This window comes from Narcine bancroftii, chromosome 4 (genome assembly GCF_036971445.1).
Source record: "Narcine bancroftii isolate sNarBan1 chromosome 4, sNarBan1.hap1, whole genome shotgun sequence".
Classification (NCBI taxonomy): domain Eukaryota; kingdom Metazoa; phylum Chordata; class Chondrichthyes; order Torpediniformes; family Narcinidae; genus Narcine; species Narcine bancroftii.
Genome location: NC_091472.1, coordinates 221,978,525 through 222,001,272, shown reverse-complemented (window position 1 = coordinate 222,001,272; position 22,748 = coordinate 221,978,525). Strand labels below are relative to the sequence as shown.

The window sequence follows — 22,748 nt, the reverse complement described above, 5'->3', positions numbered from 1 at the left end:
GTGGTTGAGGTTTAGCCACACGTTGCTGCGCTAGTTGTTGATGTTGCAGAAGTTGCGGGTGTTTCTGGTGGTGTTGCGGCTCCCGGCTTTACCGGATCTGGTGTCTGGCGGATGTGGATCCTGTTCCCTCTGCCAAATTCTGTCTTGATGATGTAGGACCTTGGCGACTCAGCGTGGCTGACAACTTTTTCTGGGCTCCAGGTTTCTCATCACTGGCTCTTCACATGCTGCCCTCTGAAGAGATCCGGTAAGGATTGAGCAGGTCTCTTGTAGTAATGGCCTCCTGTACATCAGCCAGCTTTCCTCCTGATCATCTGGAGGATGGATTTTGCTTGGCAGGGTGTTTCATATTTCCTACCATTCAAAATCTCTGCTGGGGATTTCATGTCAACCCTCAAGGGTGTTGCCCGTGGTGACAGAAGAGCAAGGTAAGGGTCCTCCTTCGTCTCTCGACACTCGGTGAGTGTGCGTTTGACTGCACATGTCTCTCGATGAGCGCATGGGCCTTGGGGCAGTGTGATAATGTGATAGTGAACTCATATTCTGCAGCCAGCTCTCTGAATTCATGCAATGTGAATTGGGTCCCATGATCACATAGCACTGGCTCAGGTATCCCCTGTTTGGCAAAGAGTCCTCGTGCCACTGAAGTGATGGTCGATGCTCTTGATCACTCTCCTGAAGAACAGGAACTTAGAGTAGTAACAGGCCACAATCGGATACCACTCCTGGTTCTCAGTCAACAAGTCTGCTCCCACTGTGTGCCATGGCCGGGCCGGTATTTCAGTGGGAATCATCTCCTCCTTCTGTTCTAGCTTATCTGACATGCAGCCCACATCTTTTCTCTGACTTTGTAGATGCCTGTCCAGTACAATGCTGACTTCACTCTAAGTTTGCATTTCCTCATTCCCATGTGGCCTTGATGTATTTTCTGGAAAATCTGCGTTGTCTTGGGCATGATCAGTCGTGACCCTGCCAGCAGAACACTTTAGTCAGAGATGTCATCTCTGACAGACCAGTACTGATGTATTGCAGGCTGCACCTGTTGTCTCTTCTCTGGCCATCCCTGTACCAGCTGCAGCACATCGTCCTTGGTGGTTTTTCCCTGATCTGGCTTACTTTGCTGCTGGTCACACTGACAGGATGATGTACCTTGATCCCCATATCCTTTAGCTTGTACTTTTAATTTGGGGGAAGGCATGACAAGGTATCGGCCAGCACCATTTCCTTTCCTGGTTTGTACATCAAGGTGAAGTCGTAGCATTGGAGTCGGAGGAGTAGCCTCTTCAGACTAGCTGGAGCCTTGCTGAGGTTCTTTTTCTGGATGTGGTCCAGCAGGCAATGATCACTCTCCTTCATGATGCATTTGCCTGCATTGAGTTTGATGCTGGCCCCTCTTGCTTTCTCCATGCATTTGTGTAGTTGAAGATTGTGAGTTTTCTCATCGCTGCCATGGAACTAAATGTCGTCTACGACGCCAACAGATGACATCCCCTGAAGGTCTCATTGATCTTCTGTTGAAACATGTCCTGGGTCACTTTGAGGCCAAAAGGTAATCGCAGGAACTTGTACCGGCCAAATGGAGAATTGAAGGTTATGAGCAGTGTTGATTCGTCATCCAGCTTCACGCTCCAATATCCATTCTTAGCATCTAACTTGCTGAAGATTTTGGACCTTGCTAGTTCTGCTGTGAAGTCTTCCAGTGTCGATGTTGGGTGGTGACTCCTCTTGATGGCTTGATTTAAGTCTTTAGGGTCCAGGCATATCCTCAGGTGGCCATTTGGTTTTTCCTTTACCCCTAGTCAGTTGGCTCTATTATGTTTGCTATCACTGGCTTGTCCTCCATTTCCTTCAGTTCTTGTTCTCACTTTTTTTAAAGCTCTATCTGCACTTTCCTTGCAGCATGGATGACTGGTTTACAGTCTGGGTCTATGGTGAGTGAGACTTGGTCTCCAAAGCACCCGACTGTATCATCGAAGCATTCAGGGTACATGGTCATGAGGTCGGCCGTTTTTGTGATCAGGGGGTGGTGCTCAAGTGGGGTGTCACTGTTGATGCTCTTGGACATTTTCTTCTCATGGATCTCATGGTTTACAGAGATTAACAGTAACTCCTGACAGCTAATCAGACCTGGACTTGCTAGTCGGTCAGCGTCTGCCATGAAGAATGTACACGGGATGTTCTTTCCTTTATGCCAGCCTCTGATGTTGGTTTTTTTTCTAGCTGTTTGATCACAGGTCCACCACAGGCTGTGAGTGTGATGTTAGCAGCTTCTGGTACACCCTCCTTCAGGTGTCTGTTTGTTGTATTTTCAGGGAACATCTAGCGGTAGGGTCTGAGTGGAAAGATGTTACATTGCAATCCAGTGTCCAGCTTTACTTTCAGGTTGAATGTTGTAGGCCCTGTTTCTGATTATTCTTGGATTGTCGAGTTCTACTCATTTCTCTTTCAATTTTCACGCTTTGACATCTTGTGAGGGTGTATTGTTTCTGTGTCTAGCATCAGTGTGTCAGAGTCACTGTTGTCTCTTCCATCTATGTTATGTATCCTCTGCTTGTGTCCTTTCTTCACTGCATTTTTGCTTTTCTTCATACCGGACCTGCACATCTTTTCCCAGTGATTGGCCTTCCCACAGGTCCTGCATTTAGAACCATAGGTGGGGCATTTCTTGTGGTCATCTAGGGGGTGTAGTCTGCTGCAGCTCCTGGGGGATTGTGGCTATCTTGGTGTGTGCTTTTTACCATCAACCCTTCCACCTCTTTGTTGTGTGTTGGCCTGTACGGAGAGGGACTGCATTTGCCTCTTGGTGGCCTCGAAGGCCCTAGCTGTGTCTTCTGTGTCTGCCAGCTTTAAGCTGTCCTTCCCTACAAGACTCTTCTGTACGTCGGGATGGGTGCTTCCCCAGATCAGTTGGTCGACAAACCTTTCTCCAGCTTGCATTTTGTGGCCACATTCTTCAGTCTAATGAGGAAATTATCCACTGTCTCATCGGGCTCTTGCTTTGGACTCTGGGATCCATATTGTTTAATTCTGTGGTTAGATGAGGTTCCAGGTGAGAAGAGAATTTCTCAGATATATTCTCCAGATCATTCTCCGCCGTCTCAGCAAGCTCCCAGCTGTGGGATAGGTCTAGTCCTCGTTTCCCCCATCCACAGAAGGCTATAACTGATCTTTCCCTCCTTTGTGGCCCTTTTGAGGAAGCTTTTGGCCAAGTTGCACTTTTTGAAGATTTTTAACGATATTATCGGCTTCCCAGTCCATTACTGGGTGCAATGCTGCTGCCGTGGCGGCGGCTGTTTCTCTCCGACTTCGAGCAGATTTTTAGTGTTTGTAGCTGGCCACTGCTGCCACCGTGTCATGTCCCTTTGGTAAATGGGAGGACAAAGAAAAGCCCTCGGGTTACGCGATTTACAGCTTACTTTCTAGTTGTAATTACACCAGGTTCACTGCCATGCGTAACAATGCATAAATGCGTCTGTGCACGTTCACCACTCGTGAGTGTGATATGACCATTACAGTATTCATGCTCCGAGCAACAAAATAGTCACTGGTATCTTCAGTTCACAACAGTGGGATTTGAACCCTGGTCCTGATGGCTGGCGCTGTAAAGGCATTGCACTAATCACAACGCCAACCAGAGAATTTTGACTATCTCCTCCCTGAGCCCACTTAAAATGCCGTTTAGTGCTAGAACTGACTGCAGTGCTGTAGACCACCCAAAAACCACTTTGTGTTGGACCTTTGTTCTCAGAGTTATCTAATTTGTTTTGGATTTAATGTAACAAATATAATTGTGGCCAGAATATGCAGCAGATTATCTCCACTGCTTATGGACAAAACTGTTCCATGTGTCACAATTAAAGTCTTATTTTACATAAGGCACAACAGCAGATGGGCATTTGCTTCCTTGAATCTGAATTGGAAGTCCAACGACAGCTTTGTTTCATGTCCCTAAATGGGCTTCCAGAACAGAGGCCTGGGCTTTGAAGCCTTTAGGTTTCCATGAAAAGTTTGAATGCCATGCACAGACTCAGCAGGCCTCGCAGCATCCACAGGAAGTCCCTTGACGCCTGCACATGCCCTGCTGAGTTTCTCCAGCATGTTAGTGGACGGCCTTCGACACCAGCAGCTGCAGACTTGGGGTGAGTGTCCAGATTTCCAGCTGAAAAATGATTTTCAAACCTCGGTCTTTTATTACTTAGCTGTAATTTTAATCCTAAAGCCTTTTGATCTGTTATTCCCCCATCAGAGAAAGCCATTTTTTGGAACCCACGTTATCAAATCCTTTAATCTGATCACCTTAATTATAGCATTGCTTAATCATCTAAACTCGAGGGAATGCATGTCTGGCGTTTGCAATCCTTCCTCGCAAGTGAACTGTTTTCATCCCTCTTTTTTGAATATCTTTAATTTTTCCAAGACTCATAGAACATACATTGTATAAATAGTATTTGAAAATCACGGAGTCTCATTCGGTTGCCCAAATCTCACCCCCCCCCTCCCCACCTCCCAACTGTTAACATAAAAACAATTGTCCAAAAAAAGAAGGGGTGTTTAAACAGCCTTCATTAATTAGTCCATATGCTGAACTTCAGAAATTCAACACTATTAACCTAACTATATTATTTAAACCTTTTCGGGGAAGTTAATTATATCCTTAAGCCAGTATGATTCAAATAAGGTTGCATATTTTAACAAACCGTCATATTTCTTTCTAACCTTCTAAGTTATCTTTTCCGGGGGGGGGGTGGGGGGAGAGAGGCACAACTTTGCATTTCCATATTCCAGCGAGTAATAAGTGGGGGGAGTCAGATTCCATGCAACAGCGATACATCTCCTGGGAACCGCTGGTGCGATCCTCATGAACTGGATTTGATAGTTTTGTGCCAATAACCATAAGATGCTCGAATAAATACAGTTCTGGTTCCAATGGAAAATCCACTTCTACAATTTTTGACAAAATGTCTTCCAAGTCAAACCAAAAGGATGTTACTTTCACACACAGCCAGGCTGAATGAATAAATGTTCCAACCTATATACCACACCTGGAGTTTCAGATTTTAAGCCATGTAATTTTTGGTATAATTGGTGCATAAAATTGTACTGTACCAATCTAGATCTGACATTAATAAGTGACGTCATATTATTAGAACACAATTTTGACCAAAACTGTTCTTGAATCCTGTTCCCCAAGTCCTTCTCCCACCTTTCCCTCGATTTGTGCAAACCTGGAAATAGGAAATGCATCGTAGATAAAGATTTACCTGTGATCCCCTTTCAAAGAGGAGCCTCCAGGTCACTACACATTGGCAGGGTCATGGCTGGTTCCTAAACTACCTCTTAAAGAAAGATCTTAATTGAAGATAGCAGAAGAAAGTTCTATTTGACAAATCATATCTATTTTATAACTGCTCAAATGCCATAAATTGCCCTTGTTCATAACAATCCTCGATACACTTGATCCCTTTATGGTGCCAAGTGTCCAGGATTTTATTTCCTCATGTCATTGGTATTAACTCATTTTGATACAAGAGTTTTATTGAAGATAATCCCACTTTTAGACCTGTACATTTATTAATTTGTTGTCATATCTAAATTATGTGTTGTAGAATGGAGTTAGCTGTTTTTCCAGACAATAATTTAAACATTTTATTTGTAAATGAAACCTTCTGTGCTCTTCTCATCTGCCACGTGTAGACCAATTTGAGATCCATCAGGAATATCCCCTCCCTCAAAAAGAGATGCTTTAAATTTTGATTGGGCAACCAAATAATATTTTTTTAAAGAAATCAATTAATCATAGTCCTCCGATGAATAATCCCAAGTAAGTTGCTCCTTGGAGACTCTTGGCATCGAAGAATTCCATATAAATTCCCTGAAATGCTTGTTAAGTGCTTTAAATAAAAACTTGTTTGTTTAAGAATGGGCAAGGATTGAGAGAGAAATTGCAGTCTTGGCATCACTTTTATCTTAATAAAACTGATGCTGCCTATCAAAGTAAATAGGTAGGACTGTTTTCATCCTTAACTGGAATATTGTTGTCCAAGTCAGGAATTCCTGAAATACTGTAGGAATCTGGACTGCAATTTATTGAGGAAACTGGATGGGTCTTGCCTTTTGTCTGAGGCTCCTACTCCTGTCCATGACCCATAAACAACTGACTGTTCATCCATCATGTTTGGTAAACTGTTTAGAAACCCATTCTCCCACTCCCCCCTTACTACTGGTGAGTTTGGGGCAGAGAAACATGGGACAACTTTGTCAGTGTGGGAAGAAATACTGCTTAGTTATGCAGACCTGATGCAGAGTGTTGTGTTTTATTTTAAGTTAGACATAGGGACCTCAGAACCTTGTGTTTTATTTAAGGTTAGACATGAGGACCTCAGTACGTTGTGTTTTACTTAAGGTTAGATGTGGGGACCTCAGTACGTTGTGTTTTATTTAGGGTTAGATGTGGGGACCTCAGTACCTTGAATTTTATTTAAGGTTAGATGTGGGACCTCAGTACGTTGTGTTTTATTTAAGGTTAGATGTGGGACCTCGGTACGTTGTGTTTTATTTGAGGTTAGATGTGGGACCTCGGTACGTTGTGTTTTATTTAAGGTTAGATGTGGGACCTCGATATGTTGTGTTTTATTTAAGGTTAGATGTGGGGACCTCAGTACCTTGAATTTTATTTAAGGTTAGATCTGGGACCTCAGTACGTTGTGATTTACTTAAGGTTTGGTGATCAGTCCTTGAACTCTGGAATTTAATCCAACGCCTGCCTTTCCTCCCTCAAACCATTGCAACTTTGAAAAAGTATTTCACTGTTAAGTGTAGCACACAAACGTGTTGGAGAAACTCAGCAGCTCACATGGTATCCTCATTAAGTTACAAGTAATCAATGATTTGGACCTGAGCCCTTTGTCAAGGTGTGAGCAAAAAGCAGGCAGGCGAGGAAGGGGCTGGGAAGAAGGTGTGGTGGGTGGTCTACAGACCAAGAAGCAGGTCGTTATAGGTGGATATGGTTGGGAGTTAGAGAAAAGAGCTCTGTGTTTTGGTTAGGGAATAGCTCTGTGTGGAAAGGGAAGGGGCTGGGGAGCCGGAGGAAAGGAGACAGAGGAACAAGGAATGGGAGAGACTCGGGGCAGGGGTTTACAAGCTTTTGAACATCCTGAGGTTGTGAGAAATGCGTTGAGTCAAGCCAGAGATGCCAGTTTTATATATTTATCTTCTATGGAAGCTGCAAGACCTACTGAGTTCCTCCAGTACTTTTCTGTATTTACTACCATCACAGCGTCTGCAGACTTACTCGTTTCACCATCTAAATGGAAGTCTGTGCTGTGTCGATAAAGCCTTTGATCATCCGATTATCTCTGTGTGGAACTGTTACAGGCTGCTACTGAAAGCCAGTTATTGTTGCCTGTCAGCCTTGTAAACGCATTGCAGCTCTGAATTCCTGACCGTGGGACTGATGGGATTGCCCAGTTTTCATTTGCACTACTGTCTTCACCTGCTTGGTTTGGATTACAGTCACCTTCCTGCAATCTGATTGCCCATTATCTCTGACCATGGAGCGAGAGACAGATCGGGTTGCCCTGGGCTGCTGCAATGGGCTGACAAAGGGGTTGAGTTAACAGTATTTCCCATTGGGCTGAAGCATGAAATTTCAGACAGGCCATCACTATATTCCCCACCGTTCACTCTCCAAAGCCCATTCCACTCCTGTCCAAGGTAGGAACGTAATGCTGAGCTGTGGGAACCTTCACACGCTGAAGACAGCCACTTGCAAGTTAAGAAAAGCTCCCGAAATGCAAGGGATAGGTGAGAATATGCAGTCAGAGTCAAGTTTGTCATCTTATTTCACTGACCTGATGAAACTGTGTTCTACGGTCCTCAGTGCAAAACATGCAGACACACAAATAGACATAACACACATACAGACAAACAGTACATACGCAAAACAAGTATTTCATCTATACAAATAAATAAATATTGTTTAGCTAATCCGAGAGCCTTGGAGGGTTAGTGTGAGCAGTTCCTATGGTCGTTCAGCATCCTCATTGCCCACGGGAAGAAGCTGTTACTCAGCCTGGTGGTGCTGGCTCTAATACTCCTGTATCTCTTCCCCGACGGGAGCAGCTGAAAAATGCTGTGTGCGGGGTGGAAGGGGTCCTCAACAATTTTGCACACCCTCTTCAGTCAACGATTCCAGTAGATCACGGTGATGTGGGTGGGAGTGGTGGTGGAAGGAGACTCCAGTGATCCTCACTGCCAATCTTATGGTCCTGTGGATTGTCCTCCAATCCTGTAGGTTGACTTGATGGCGGTTGGTAGCCTTGCCCACTTCGGTCTTCTCAGGAAGTGCAGTTGCTGTTGCGCCTTCCTGACAGGTGAGGAGATGTTGTGCACAAAATCCATCCCAGGTTCCACCACCCCTTTGTGACTGGTGAGTAACAGTCACTCTGTTTATGTACTGTATGCCCTGGGAACCTCTTCCTCTCAATTTCAACCTGTGCCTTCTTGTTTTTGATGCACTTAATCTGTACAGGGTGATGGGAGGGAAAGTTTAGGGACAAGTCTTTTTTCAGAGTTGTGGGTGCCTGGAATGTGTTGCCAGGGGTGGTGGTGGAACAACAGGGGCATTTACAGGCTCTTGGACAAGCACATGGATACAAGAAAAATAGAGGGTTATTAGGGAGGGTTTAGTTTAAAAGAAAGTTGGTTTATTTGGGTCATCTAACGTCATGGGCTGAGGGCCTGTACTGCCCTGTATGTTCCATGGTCTGGGAGCATAAAGATTTTGACTGTACCCCCTCATAATCTTGCACTTCAGGTTAGATGTCAGTTTCCTTCATGCTGGGGAAAATGAGGCCAGCCTATTGAGCCGTTCCCAGAATTGAGGTCCTCCAAGCCAAGGCAGCGAGCTGGTGAATTCCCTCCGCATTCTTCCCTGCACCGTCGCATCCTTCCACAAACCTCCAGGAGCAGCCCTGTCAATGTTTCGTAAAGTTGCCACATTTCCAACACATTGGCTGTCTGTCACTTTCCACGGACGCTGCCTGATCCGTTGAGTTGCCCCAGCGCAGTGTGTGCTCCAGTTTCCCACATCTGCAGACCTCCTGTTTACATAACTTCCCAACCTTAATCTTGTCTGCCCACCTTCTGAAGGCCAGGCTGCTGTGTGCTGGCTTCAGCACTGTATCTACATATATTCCACTTCCAGGGAACTTTTGGGCAAACTCTAAGGCCCATGTTTATCAACGTTTCTTTGTGGCCTCCATTATATGTGCTAAACCTATTTGATTCTGAAACTGTATCACCTAAATTAAATTCCATCTGCCAGGACTCTGCCCAACTTTCCTCGTCGGCCGGAGAAGCTGAAAAAGCTTTCCTCATTATCCACCATGCCTTCCGTGTTCATGGGCTGCTTGGTTAGCACAGGGGCACGAGGGTGCAGCGCCAGTGACGGGTATGAATCCGGCCTTGTCTGTAAGGAGTTTTTACGTTCTCCCCATGACTGCGTGGGTACTCCCACCCTCCAAAAGTTCACATTCATTGGGTGTAATTGGGCGGCTCGGGTCTCAATGGCCAGAATTAGCTTCCTCTGTGATTTAAATTAAATTTCATTTAAATCTGCAAACTTCCCAGTCACAGCTCCAAGTTGTTGATGTATATTGCAAACAGCAGCAATCTCTCTGATACCCCACTGGTCACAGATTTCCAATCAGAAAATTGTCCCCCCACCACTCCCTCTGCCTCCCATTACCCAGCTGGTGGTTGACCCGGTTAGCCAGCTCATCTTGCTCCCACATGCTTTAACTTTCTGGACCAGCTTACCATCTGGGTCCTTGTCAAATGCTTTACTAAAGTCTACATAGACGAGGTTTGGTCATGTGGATTTAAGGTCACAAACAAGTCTGGGTGCTTCTACCGCAGACAAGCCCTCTACCCAACTCATGCCAGCCAAGTTGGCATTCTGGCTAATTCTATGTGTATCCATATTCATCTTAACCCATGTATCTGTCAAAAATACCTTTGAACGTTGAAATTGTACAGCTTCCTCTGGCAGATTTTTCCAGATCCAGACTACCCTGAGGGGCAGCCTGGTTGGCATAGCGGTTAGCACAATGCCTTTACAATGCCAGCGATAGAGACTGGGGTTCGAATCCCGCACTGCCTGTAAGGAGTGTGTATGTTGTCCAGTGTCTGAGTGGGTTTTCCCCAGGATGCTCCAATTTCTTCTCACTGTTTAAAACGTACTGGGGGTTGTAGGTTGATTGGGTGTAAATGGGCGACAAGGGCTCGTGGGCCGAAATGGCCTGTTGGCGTGCTGTATGATTAGAGCTTTATTCTTCAAAGTGCAGGCGGGTGAGGGGTGATCTCATCGAGGTGTCAAAATCAGTAGAGATGATCTCAGAGTCTTCTCCCCAGAGTAGGGGAATCAGCAACCAGTTGCACAGGTTTAAGGTGGGGCGGGGGGAGAGAGTTAACAGGAACCTGAGAGATAATGTTTTTAGGAGGGTTGTGGGTGTATGGAACGGGCTGGCCGAGGTTGTGATTAGACAATAAGACATTGAGTTTCCCCAACTATTAGATAATGAGCTGATCCATTTTCCCACTCAGCCCCACTGCCTGGCCTTGTCCCCATAACCTTTGATGCCCTGGCTAATCAAGAATCTATTATCTATGCCTTAAATACACCCAATGACCTGGCCTCCACAACCACCTGTGACAACAAATTCCACAGATTTACCACCCTCTGACCAAAGAAATTCCTCCACATCTCTGTTCTAAGTGGATGCCCTTCAATCCTGAAGTTGTGCCCTTTTGTCCTAGACTCTTCCGCCATGGTTGAGGAAGATGCTTTTGCAACGTTTAAGACACATTTGATAGGATGGGTTTGGCGGGATATGGGCCAATCGCAGGTGGGTGGGACAGTTTGGTTGGTATGGGCGGGGCCTGTTTCCACTCTGCCCTGGAGTCTGAAGCTACACACAATCTGCTGGAAGAGCTCAACAGGTTGAGCAGTGTCGGGGAGAAAACAACGGTCACTATTTCAGGCTGGAGCCCTTCGTCGGGGCCTGTCTTGATGAAGGGTTCTGGCCCAAAACATCCACTTTCTTCTCCCACAGAAGATGCTCTCCGTCCCCTGAGTTACTCCAGCAGATTGTGTGCAGGTGGATGAAGTGGCTGGATTTGCTAACAGCCCAATCATGGATGAAAAGCCCCATATTTACAAAAGAATTTGTCTGCCCCACATACCAGTGATATATTTCTGACATCTTTTTCCTGATGTACCAAGACTAGGACCTGCATTGGAGGCTGTATATGACCCTAGGATAGTCTTCTTAAGCCCATTAGCAAACTGTGCCCCAGTCCGAGCGCAGGGCAGTTAGCGCAAGGCTGTTACAGCTCCAGTGACCCAGGTTCAAATCCCGCACTATCTGAAAGGAGTTTGTCCATTCTCCCCGTGTCTGCATGGCTTTCCTGTGGGTGCACTGGTCTCCTCCCGCCGTTCAAAATGTTCCAGGGTTTGTAGGTCAATTGGGCGGCATGGACTCGTGAGCTGAGATGGCCCGTTACCATGCTCCTTACCTGCTGTTTGATAAACCTCATTTAACATCTCACTAACGCCATTAATCCTGCAACATTCCCTCAGCGTAGAATGTTTGCCCAAAATTTTGGAGCGTAAATTGAACCGTGACTTGACTTTGCCAAAGCCATCTGCTGTTCTTGGCCCTTATAAAGTTTGATTTGCCCGCAAACAGGAACGTGGCATTAGGTAAAGTGCGGAAGAGCTTCTGCACGGTGGCCCTCATGTGGGCCATGAAATACAGATTTACTGTACTTCCAAGAGTAAATTCAGTCGAATTCTGTACGTCTGGAAGGCTTGTCACTCCCAGCAGTGGGTGCACCTTTTATAAACCTGTAAGATCTTAGGTTCAAAAATAAACTGTACACAACCGGACTGCAATTTTTAGCTCTCAGTTTGTGGTATTACACTATTTTTTTAACCTTATTTATAATGATTGTGCAATCAAGCTCTTTAATTAATGTAAACCTGACTGGAGACATCTTTGATTTGAAGGCTTGGTTCCAGGAGCTGAACTCCAGCAGGAAATGAAAGTGAGTGAGTGTTCACCTTCCATTCACCTTCTGTGAAATCCTGCTGAAAAACAGACTAAGTGGGGGGGGGGTTAAACCTACCTTCAGCTCCGAAGTACCCCACAGTGGCAAGGCTCACAGTCGAAAGGTCATGCAGGGGGCAAGGGCCAAGGTACCCGGGGGAGGCGCAAGAAACAGCAGCTGCTGGAATCTGGAGCAAAGTAGCAAACTGAGTGGGTCCTGGCTGGCGACATTTTGGATTCAGGGCTGAGAAAGAGGGGGAGATGAGGCAGAAGCGGGGAGCAGGGGTCAGTAGATGAAAGGTGAGGATGCAGTACGAGGGGAAGGGGTCAGTAGGTGAGAGGTGGAGCAGGGAGAGGTGATAAGGCAGTACGAGGGGAAGGGGTCAGTAGGTGAGAGGTGGATAAAGAAGGGTTGGTTGAGATGAGAACAGGGGAAGGGGCATGTGGGTGGTGGTCAAGTGGGGAAGGAGAAAGGAACTGGGCAACAGGGTTGGGGGTTGGATCTACATGAGAGGAGCTGAGTGGATGAAGATGAGCAAGAGGGACTGAGAGGATGGGGGGGTTGCTGGACGAGAGGATTTGATGTTGCTGCTGTTGGGTTTGACAATTTCTCAGGAATACGAGTGTTGTTCAATTTTTAATCCCCTTTAACGAGCCCAGAGGACCCCAAAACCCAGCAGCAATAGATATTCACCAAGACAAATGGTAACTTGATCAAAAGTTACTTTTAATTATCTTTAAACATTAAAACAGGATCAAACTTTAACATTACTATTAACCTAACTTAACCCCCTTCTAATTGTTTGTGTACGTGTAAGTTCAGAAAAGTTCTTTTATTTACAGTCTAATCTCATTTCTCATTCCTCCAAGTTCACTGGTTGCAGGCAATTCTTATACTGTGCACAGAATTTAACATTTTTGAAGTTCACCAAGCTTTGGTGCTCAAAAGGTAAATGGTTACCGCTCTGGAAGGTTCTCATCGGATTTCAGAGAGAGATTTGTTGTTGCTGGACACAAACTGATTCCTTTTAATCAGCCACGTCAGTGTCTTGCTGAAGAAACTTGCCCCCTCAGGGTTTTCCAGATGATAACCTCTTTCTTTCAGGTCACAATAGAGTTCCTTTTTGTTTTTCGTATTTCAAGTGAAACAGACAGCCAGTCCTCTCCTCTTGCATTGACCACAAAGGCTCTGACCAGGCTGAACTAAGAACTCCCAACCCGTCTTCAAACTGGGGTTTTTCCTCAAGCTTGCCAACTTGTCCTGTTCCAGTCCCAGCTGCTACTGCTGAACTGTAGAACTGAATTTTCTCTCTCTTTCAGAAAGAACCACATGACACTCTTAGAACAGGCATCTGCATTCACACTGCAGCTCCTGACCCAATCTTCTGAGTCTGTTCATCTATTGCTTTCCAAAACAATAATCCATTACTCCATAGCATGTCCTTATAGCCATTCTTCAAAGTTTTTGCAAGGGCACTTTGAGCCTGGACTGTCTGGCTTGAACAGAGCTCTGGTACTTTAAATGAGCTCTGTTGTAGTGTTTGTACCTGTGTGTAACCTAACTTTAATAAAAACCTGCCACAATTTATCTCCTTTAAAACATATCTATATACAAATAAAATATAACATAATCTGTCACACTCCCCTAATGAAGAGCTTCCCTCTCCTCCTCCTCTCTCCCTTCCTTCCCCTCTCACATTCACTCCTCTCCTCTTTCCCCTTGCCTCACTCCTTCCCTCCCCCTCCTTTCCCTTTCCCTGCCCCTTTTCCCCTCCATCCCCTTCTCTCCCCTGCACTCCTCTCCTCCTTCCATCTATTTACCTCCCCTCTCTCCCTGCACTCTGCTCCTCCTTCCCTACCATCCCTCCCTTTGTTTCCCTATTATTACCCCTTCCTCCCTTTCCCCTTCCTCCCTCTCTCTACCCTCCCCCTCTCTCCTACCCCTCTTCCCTCCCCTCCCCCTCCCTCCCTCCCTCTTCTCCCCCTCCCCCTCCTCAACATCTTTCCCACCCACTCCTTGTTGGCATGGTAATCTATGAACATGAAGTACCCGGGGCTCCCTTGGAAGGAGAGCAGGAGTTTTCTTGAATCCAGACTAATGTTCATTTACGTTTTATAGGAGAGAATCAGCAAAAACCAGGCCCTTTGTTCCAACTTGTCCATTCCAACCCAGTTGTATGCCTAAGCTAGTGCCCTCTGAACCCCTCCCCTCCGTTTGGTGGTTCGTTAACTGTAGTGATTGCAACCTTATCTCCCACTTCCTTTGGGAGCTTGTTCATGTTCCTTACTCTCCTCAAAAAGGGATGGCTTGGCTTGGCTTGGTGACCACCCCATTGAGACCCAGTTAGCTGCATATTCCCCATGTTGCATGGACACTTTGCTTCACAAATCCAGGGGTGGCTTTTCCTTCTGCACCGCTGGCCTGAAGAGTTTGTGCTGGGGATCTCTCCTTGTAGCGCAGCCTGCGTTGAAAGTGCGTTTGCCCACAGCTAGACTCTGAGAGACTGACCTGGTCAAATGCTGGGCTGGGAAAACAGCTTTCACAGTGGCTGGAATTTGGGGGATGTAGGCAGAGCGCCTGGCAAGTTGGCAGCAAAAATCGATGTCAGCTGGAATTTCCAGTTTCTGGTCCAAAGGTCCTTGGGCGTAGAAAGGTTCGAGCCCAGTGTTGAGGCTATCACATGACAGTAAGATTTATATTTTAGTTTGGTAAACAGGGGCACTTTCCCCATCTGGTTAAACTCCAGATTAGACTGGTTGCACTTGCTTGCCTCATCTTCTTGAGCACATCAGGTAGCCCACCACACCTACAGGGCATCTCAGCAAAGATACCCCAGGGACAATCCAGGACCCATGCCCTTTACCATGAATTGCTCTTGTCTCACCAGGTTGGCCTGGTTAAAGTAAGTGAAGGGCCAGGCATTTAATGCCTTTGACTGATATTACTTTTGTCACATGCCTCAAGGCGCTTCTCAAGTGTGCTGTTGAGCGGAATTCACCGCAGGCACAGTGGTGGGATGTCTGGGCGAAAGTAGCAGTATCTTAGAGGGAAGAGAGGTAAAGAAACAGAGAGGTTGCTGAGCCTCAGCCACCAATGACATGGCTGCCAACGGATGGGAACGGGGATCCGCGATAGGACGCAGGATTAGAGGTGCAAGGGTGCAAGGGCGCGGGGTTGCAGGGTGCAGGAGCACAAGGGTGTTGGGCATGAGGGGTTGTAGGGGAGAAGGTTGAAAAGCGCAAGGGTGAAGGGCACGAGGGGTTGTATGGGCAAGTGGGTGAAGGGCATGAGGGGGTTGTATGGGTGCAAGGTTAGTAGGGGCAGGGGGTGTAGGGGCATGAGGGTGTAGGGTGGGGGGGTTGTAGGGTGCAGGGTTAATAGGGGCAGAGGGGTAGGGCATGGGGATGTAGGGGCAGGAGGGTGTAGGGTGCGGGGTTGTAGGGGCATGAGGGTGTAGGGCACGGGGTTGTAGAGGCAGGAGGGTGTAGGACATGAGGAGTTGTAGAGTGCAGAGTTAGTAGGGTTAGGGGGTGTAGGACAGGAGGATGCAGGGTTGTCGGGTATGAGAGTGTAGGGAGGAGAGTGTAGGGTGTGAGGGGTGTAGGGGCAGGAGGAAATGGGGCATGTGGGGTTTTGGGGCAAGATAGTGTAGGGAGGAGAGTAGGGCGTGAGGCATGCAGGGGCAGGAGGGGGTAGGGCAGGAGGGGTGTAGGGGCAGAAAGGGGTAGGCGTGAGTGGTGCTGGGGCAGGAAGGGGGTAGGATGTGAGGAGTGCAGGGGCAAGAGGGGGTAGGGTGTGAGGGTTGTAGGGGCAGGTGGGAGTAGGGTAGGAGGAGTGTAAGCTCAGAAGGGTTGTAATTGCAGGATGATGTAAGGAGGAGAGTGTAGGGGCAGGAAGGGTAGGCACGAAGGGAGTAGGGGCAGGAGGGGGTAGGTGTGAGGGGTGTAGGGGCAGGAGGGTTGTAATTGCAGGAGGGTGTAGGGAGGAGAGTGTAAGGTGTAGGGGCAGGAACGGTAGGCATGAGAGGAGTAGGGGCAGGAGGGTTGTAATTGCAGGTGGGTGTAGGGAGGAGAGTGCAAGGTGCAGGGGTGAAGGGGCAGGAAGGGTGGGCGTGAGGGGAGTAGGGGCAGGAGGGTTGTAATTGCAGGCGGGTGTAGGGAGGAGAGTGTAAGGTGCAGGGGTGTAGGGGCAGGAACGGTAGGCATGAGAGGAGTAGGGGCAGGAGGGTTGTAATTGCAGGTGGGTGTAGGGAGGAGAGTGTAAGGTGCAGGGGTGTAGGGGCAGGAAGGGTAGGCATGAGGGGAGTAGGGGCAGGAGGGGGTAGGTGTGAGGGGTGTAGGGGCAGGAGGGTTGTAATTGCAGGAGGGTGTAGGGAGGAGAGTGTAAGGTGTAGGGGCAGGAACGGTAGGCATGAGAGGAGTAGGGGCAGGAGGGTTGTAATTGCAGGTGGGTGTAGGGAGGAGAGTGCAAGATGCAGGGGTGAAGGGGCAGGAAGGGTGGGCGTGAGGGGAGTAGGGACAGGAGGGTTGTAATTGTAGGCGGGTGTAGGGAGGAGAGTGTAAGGTGCAGGGGTGAAGGGGCAGGATGGGTGGGCGTGAGGGGAGTAGGGGCAGGAGGGTTGTAATTGCAGGCAGGTGTAGGGAGGAGAGTGTAAGGTGCAGGGGTGTAGGGCGCAAAGATTGTCGGGCGCAAGGTTGTTGAGATAGAGGGTGTAGGCCTCAGGGTTGTTGGGCTATCGGGTGTAGGGCCAGAAGATGCTGTTGGTGGAGATCACAGAGGAAGTTATAAACAAGGAAGTGAGGAGACCACACTTTGGTCAGGGATTGAAAATGGGGCCTGTCTGACCCAGTGCAAGGTGTGACTGGAGTAGAGCACAGACACTTCCCTCACCCCCTGCTGCTTTCTCATCACAAGCAAGGGCTGGGTGGGCTTCCTCTGTCCCTTGGAGGAAATAGCAAAGCAACGTTAACATTGTCTCTCTAGGTGGCCCAAGGTACATTGCTGCCAGTGGAGTTCTTGAGTTTCATGTCCCAGCATGGGGAACCCAAGCTCAGGGCTTGAGGCTTTGGGTTGTACTTATTGTTAATTTCGGGTTACTTTAAAAATGCTTCCTGGGTGAGAAGCATCAGTTAATATCAAGTTTGTGGTGTACAGCTGAATCACACATTGACTTGACATATCAGTGGACAAATTGTGCAAGATGCCTGATAAAGCTATTCTGATCGAGCCACCCTGCTTGTAGAGGCACACAGGTACAGGAGCCCTGCTGCTTGCTAGAAAAGATCTTTTGGAAATAATTTTTAATTCTGAGATACAGCTTGGTGACAGGCCCTTCCGGCCCATCAGCCCATGTCGCCCAAATACACCCATGTGACCAATTAACTTTCTAACCCTGGATGTCTTTGCAACGTGAGAGGGAACTGGAGGAGACCCACGCGGTCATGGGAGAACCTACAGACAGCCGCAGATTCGAACCTGGGTCGTTTGTGCTGTGACGATGGCTCTGTTTAAACTGTGAAAGCAAGTTAAACAGAGCCAACCTTCCGATCTGGAAACCTACTGTCGATGTCTGTCACATTGCCTTTCCTTCTAAGTCTGTGCATTGCTTGATTGGAGATAGTTCACAAAACCTCTGCTGGGAACTGTGCCCCTGGAGTGAAAGGCATCTAGGGCAACTCTATCACAATCTCTTGTTCCTTGCCACATCCCGTCCGATGTTGCTGGGATATTTGCCCCCCTGCCACATCACTCACCACAGACAAGCTATCCTTCTCCCAGATTTAGAAGCTGCAACATCAATTCTGAAAACCACGTTTGCCCATTCTAATGTGGAGATACATCAATTAGAGAAAAAAACCCACCCTGCAGAGAAAGCCTTTGGGGGAGGGGGCTATTTTGCTCCAGGTTTTATTGTTAAACTGGAAAATGTAACTCTGTTGAAGGTCACCAGTCTCGGTGGTAGGATCTTTATCAAGTATCTGCACACCTACAGTGGTTAAAGTCCTGATCGTGTTTGATGGAGAGAGAGGGGACTTTACCCTGACATACTGTTCATGCCCTGGGTGTGTGTGATGGAGGGGGGAGAGAGAGGACTTTACCCTGACCCACCGTTCCTCCTTGGGTGTGTGTGATGGAGGAGAGAGAGGGGACTTCACCCTGCATCCCTGGGTGTGTGTAATGGAGGAGAGAGGGAACTTTACCCTGACCCACAGTCCATCCCTGGGTGTATGTGATGGAGGAAAGAGATGGGACTTTGCTCTGACCCACAGTCCATCCCTGGGTGTGTGTGATGGAGGAGAGAAGGGAGGCCTTTGCCCTGATCCACCGTCCATCCCTGGGTGTGTGTGACAAGCTGTTATTGCCTGAAATGGAAATCTCCCTCACACCTTCACCTTACCAATACTTAGAAATGACATGGAACCATCTGTATAAGCCCCTCCCCCTCAGTGTCACTGCACTTAGAGGCAAGCTGATTTGAGATAGCGTGAGAGTAACCTTTGTTCCTCATCAATGAGCAAAGTGTTCTCCAATGAAATATCTGTGCTGACTGCCTCGTGGGTGAGGTTGTTGTGAGATTTGTGGAATTTGAAGAATTCCAAGTGTGATTCTGGTTTGATCCATTCTCTACCAGGCAGTTGGTGAATGCAGAAACTAGAGGAGGAAAAGCTGCAAATGGTCAGGTTTGTCAGTGTCTGAAAGTAGAAAGCGCACAGCCGTGGTGTGGCAACTCTTCCCTGTACTGGGTGTGTTTGTTCAGACAGCGAAAGGAGACCTAGATACTGTATTCAAAAGGTGTTCTAGCCACACCAAAGTGGAAATTCTTGTCCGTCTCTCACCGCACTAAGGGCCTGAACAGAGGGTGTTTCTTTATCGTGTAACTCAGTCAGTGTGATGCTGTAGAGAGCTTTGCGCTGTATCTAACCTGTTTTCTTTATCTGTGACGTAGATGTCCCCGCCTTGGGTGAGTGTCATAGGATGGGGGAGGGAATGCAGTTTCACTCTGTGTTTAACGCAGGCTGCCTCTGCTCTGGACGTGTTGAGGCACTGAGCAATGCACTTTGCCATCCCTGCCCTGTGAGTGTGTGGTGGGATGGTGCAGAGGGACTGGGGATATCCCTTTTTAAAAAATTTTATTCCAACACGAACAACAAAACAGTTAAACCATGGGCCAGGATGTGTTCCGACCTCAGCGATGCCCTCCCATCCTGACCTCCTTCCAGGAGCTGTGGGCCTCGTCGAATCCCACTCCCTACCCTTTCCAGGGTCACCCAGGCGTGAGCGTAACCTTGGGTTGCGTGAGGGGCTATCCGTCGGCAGGATGGCCCCTCCCAGTGATCCAGTGCCTGGTCACCTCGACCCTCTCTGCACTGGCTGCCAACGAGCAGTAGCTTTGTGCTGGAATGTAACCAGGGAGGCAGCCTCTTCCAGCACCCAGAGGGTTGTCCAGTCTGCAGCATCTATACGCTGGTTATCCTGCCGTGAACATTGTTGCCGGGACTGTCTGGAGGGAGTGTTATAAGCCATGCTGTGCAGGCTGGGGATGAGATTATAATATTCCTAAAATCCAAGTGTTTCATCTGTGCACAAACCTGATTGTCAAACCAAACACCTTTTGTTCCGAAAAGGAAACTGCTTCTTAAGCTGCTTTCAGGTGGCCACAATACCCAACTGTAAAGCCGCCTATGTACTCCTATGCAGCTGTCGGGTGGCCACCTGAAACTGGAGGACTCGGCCAGGAGGAGCACTTACCTAACCCTATAGTTAAATTCTTGACTGAATGTTTACTTGCTGAGTGAGCGTACGGATAGTCGCAACTTCCCCAGATGACAATGTTTTCTGGAATGTGGCAAAGTTAGAGTTGTGGATTGTGGAATTGGGCAGATGTTTGCCTGTTGTACTTAGTTACGCTGAGTTTTTGTGGCGGATTGTTCTCTCGGGTGAATAAATCAGGAGAGGGCTGTCTGTGAAAAGGGAAATTGGGCCCTGCTCCTGTGTGCTCTCTGTACATTTCATTAATGATTAACATTCAGCGTGCAGGTGAAACTCCGGGACCGCAGATGTGTGGGAAGTGGACAGTGCACAAGGTGCTGGAGGACAGGGCAGCATTCATGGAGAGGACATTTTGGGCCCGAGGCCTTCATCGGGGATGCACCCAAACAAGGTAAGGCGAGGGGGGGAGGAAGGAAGAGAAGAAGCACAGGCTAACAGGTGGTTACTGAATGCGGTGTGAGGGGGAGGAGCTGGGGTGTGAGTCCTCTTCCCCCTCACCCCAGCATTCACCAATCACCTGTAAGCATGCGCTTTCACCCCCCCCTCCTCCCCACCGGTTGTTTGCCTGGTCGTTGGGATCCACGATGAAAGGCTCAGTATGTCAACTGCCTTATGGTCTCCACGGATGTTGCCTTCCTTTCTGAGTTCTTCCAGCATTGAGTGCCTTGTTCTGCTTGTACAGCTACAATTTGGAGATGGATAGTTTTAATGCGGACAAGTTTGAGATGTTGCACTTTGTGTGATCAAGCCAAGGTAGGACATACCTGGTAAATGGTAGGGCACTGAGGTGTGCGGTAGAACAGAGGAATGTGGGAATATAGGTACAAAATTCCCTGAAAATAGCATCACAGCTCAATAGGGTTGTAGAGAGAGCTTTTGGCACATTGGCCTCATAAATCAAAGTATTGAGTATAGGAGTTGGGATGTTATAGTAAAGTTGTGCAAGATCACCTAACTACAGGAAAGATATCAATAAGATAGAAAGAGGGCAGAGAAGATTTACTGGGATGTTGCCAGGTCTTGAGGGACTGAGTTACAAGGAAAGGTTAAATAGGTTAGGACTTTATTCCCTGTAGTGTAGGGAGAATGAGGGGAGATTTGAGAGAAGTATGCAAAATTCTGAGGGGTATAACAGAGTAAATAAAAGCAGGTTTTTTTCCACTGAGGGTGGGTGAGGCAAGAACTGGAGGACTTGGGTTAAGGGCTGAACTTCTTCACACAGAGAGAGTGGTGTGAGTGTGGAGACACAAGAAGATTGGACGGGTACATGGACGCGTGGTGTGTGGTGGGATATGGTCCGCGTGCAGGTCTGTGGGTCTGGGCAGAATGATCCTTCAGCACAGACTAAATGGGTTGAATGGCCTTTTTCTGTGTTGTACCCAGGTGTGAAACACGAAAGTCTGCAGACAGTGTGACTCAAGTAAAAAGACATTGCAGAGGAAACTCAGCTGGTCAAACAGTCTGGCAAAGATAAAGATAGAATAGAATGATGGGGAGCAGGGGGAGGAGCACAGGCAGGAGATAACAGGTGAATGAGGGAGGGAGGGAGACCACACCAGCAAACAGGGGGAGGGAGACAGATCTGTGAATGGAGAGGAATAGGGGTGGGGGAGTGGAAGAGCTAAAGGAAAGAAGACTAAGGGAAGGGGAAGGGAGAATGGAGGGGAGGCCAAAAGAAACCAGAGAAGTCGATGCCGTCCGGTTGGAAAGTGCCCAGATGGAAAATCAGATGTTGCTCTTCCATTTTATGGTGGCCTTCGTTTGGCCGTGCACGAGGCTCGGAGACATGTCAGTGCAGGAGTGGGGCACAGAACTGAAATGGTTGGCCACTGGGAGATCCCTGCCATTGATGCAGGCAGAGTGAAGGTGCTCAGGGAAATGATCTCCCAGTCTGGGTCCAGTCTCTCCAATGTAGAGGAGACCACAACAGGAGCACCGGATGCAATCGATCACTCCCGCAGATTTATTGGTGACATGGAAGGATTGTTTGGGGCCCTGCATGGCGGTGAGGACGAATGAAGGCAGGCTCCGTCTATTTCGCCACCTTATCTATTTGTGCACTAATATTTATTTATCTCTACCTTTATTATCTGTTTTACTGTCACATGATACATTGTGGTAGTTTAACATCAATGTTGATGTATCTTATGAGGTCACGTGATGGAGTAGTGGCCGGTCATGGAACTCCAGCCCTCTCCGGAAAAGTATAAAAAAAATACACAAAACACATGTTGATGTATCTTCTATCCCCGAGTGGCTGTGGCAAATAAGAACTTTGGGGGGACTGTACATTGCATGCGTTAATCCCAAACGCAGCCCGGTTGGCTTAGCAGTTGGCACGATGCCTTTACAGCGCCAGCGATCGGGACTGGGGGTCGAATCCTGTACCATCTGCAAGGAGTTTGTATGTTCTCCCTGTGTCCGCTTGGGCTTTCCCTGGGGGCTCCTGTTTCCTCCCACCATTCAAAACGTACCAGGGGTTGTAGGTCAATGGGATATAAATTGGGCGGCACGGGCTCGTGGGCTGAAATGTCCTGTAACCGTGCTGTGTGTCTCAGTTTAAAATAATTAAAAATTAAAATAAACTCTCATCTCATATCTTCCTGGTTCACCAAGGTTTCTCTCAATGGCTCAACCTTTCATTGTATTTAGCTGAGTTTTATTAGGTCTCCTTATGTGTATCATCAGGATGAAGTTGCACCTGCCCATGTTCTGCCAATCTGATTGGTATCGCCCTGTAGCCTACGGCCATCCTCCTCGCCTTCATCGTCACCACTGATGTTTGTGTCATCTGCAAGCTTCACAGATCACACCTCCTCCATTCAATGCAAGCCATGGACCACAGCACCAATTACTGTGATGCTAAG

General features: G+C 47.8%; 1 protein-coding gene across 7 annotated transcripts in view; it reads left to right on the top strand.

Annotated features, from left to right (window-relative positions):
* map3k13 (mitogen-activated protein kinase kinase kinase 13) overlaps nt 1-22,748 on the top strand; it is a 147,822-nt gene that overhangs the window by 46,829 nt on the left and 78,245 nt on the right. Inside the window, exon 1 of one of the 7 annotated variants that reach the window (XM_069934015.1) lies at nt 18,689-18,786. The exons of 4 other annotated variants lie outside the window; for them this stretch is intronic. The gene's annotated coding sequence lies outside the window, so the exon portion shown is untranslated. Of the gene's footprint in view, nt 1-18,688; nt 18,792-20,049; nt 20,273-22,748 lie in introns of those variants that run through there. 2 more of the 7 variants (XM_069934014.1, XM_069934011.1) reach the window with 2 other exon arrangements.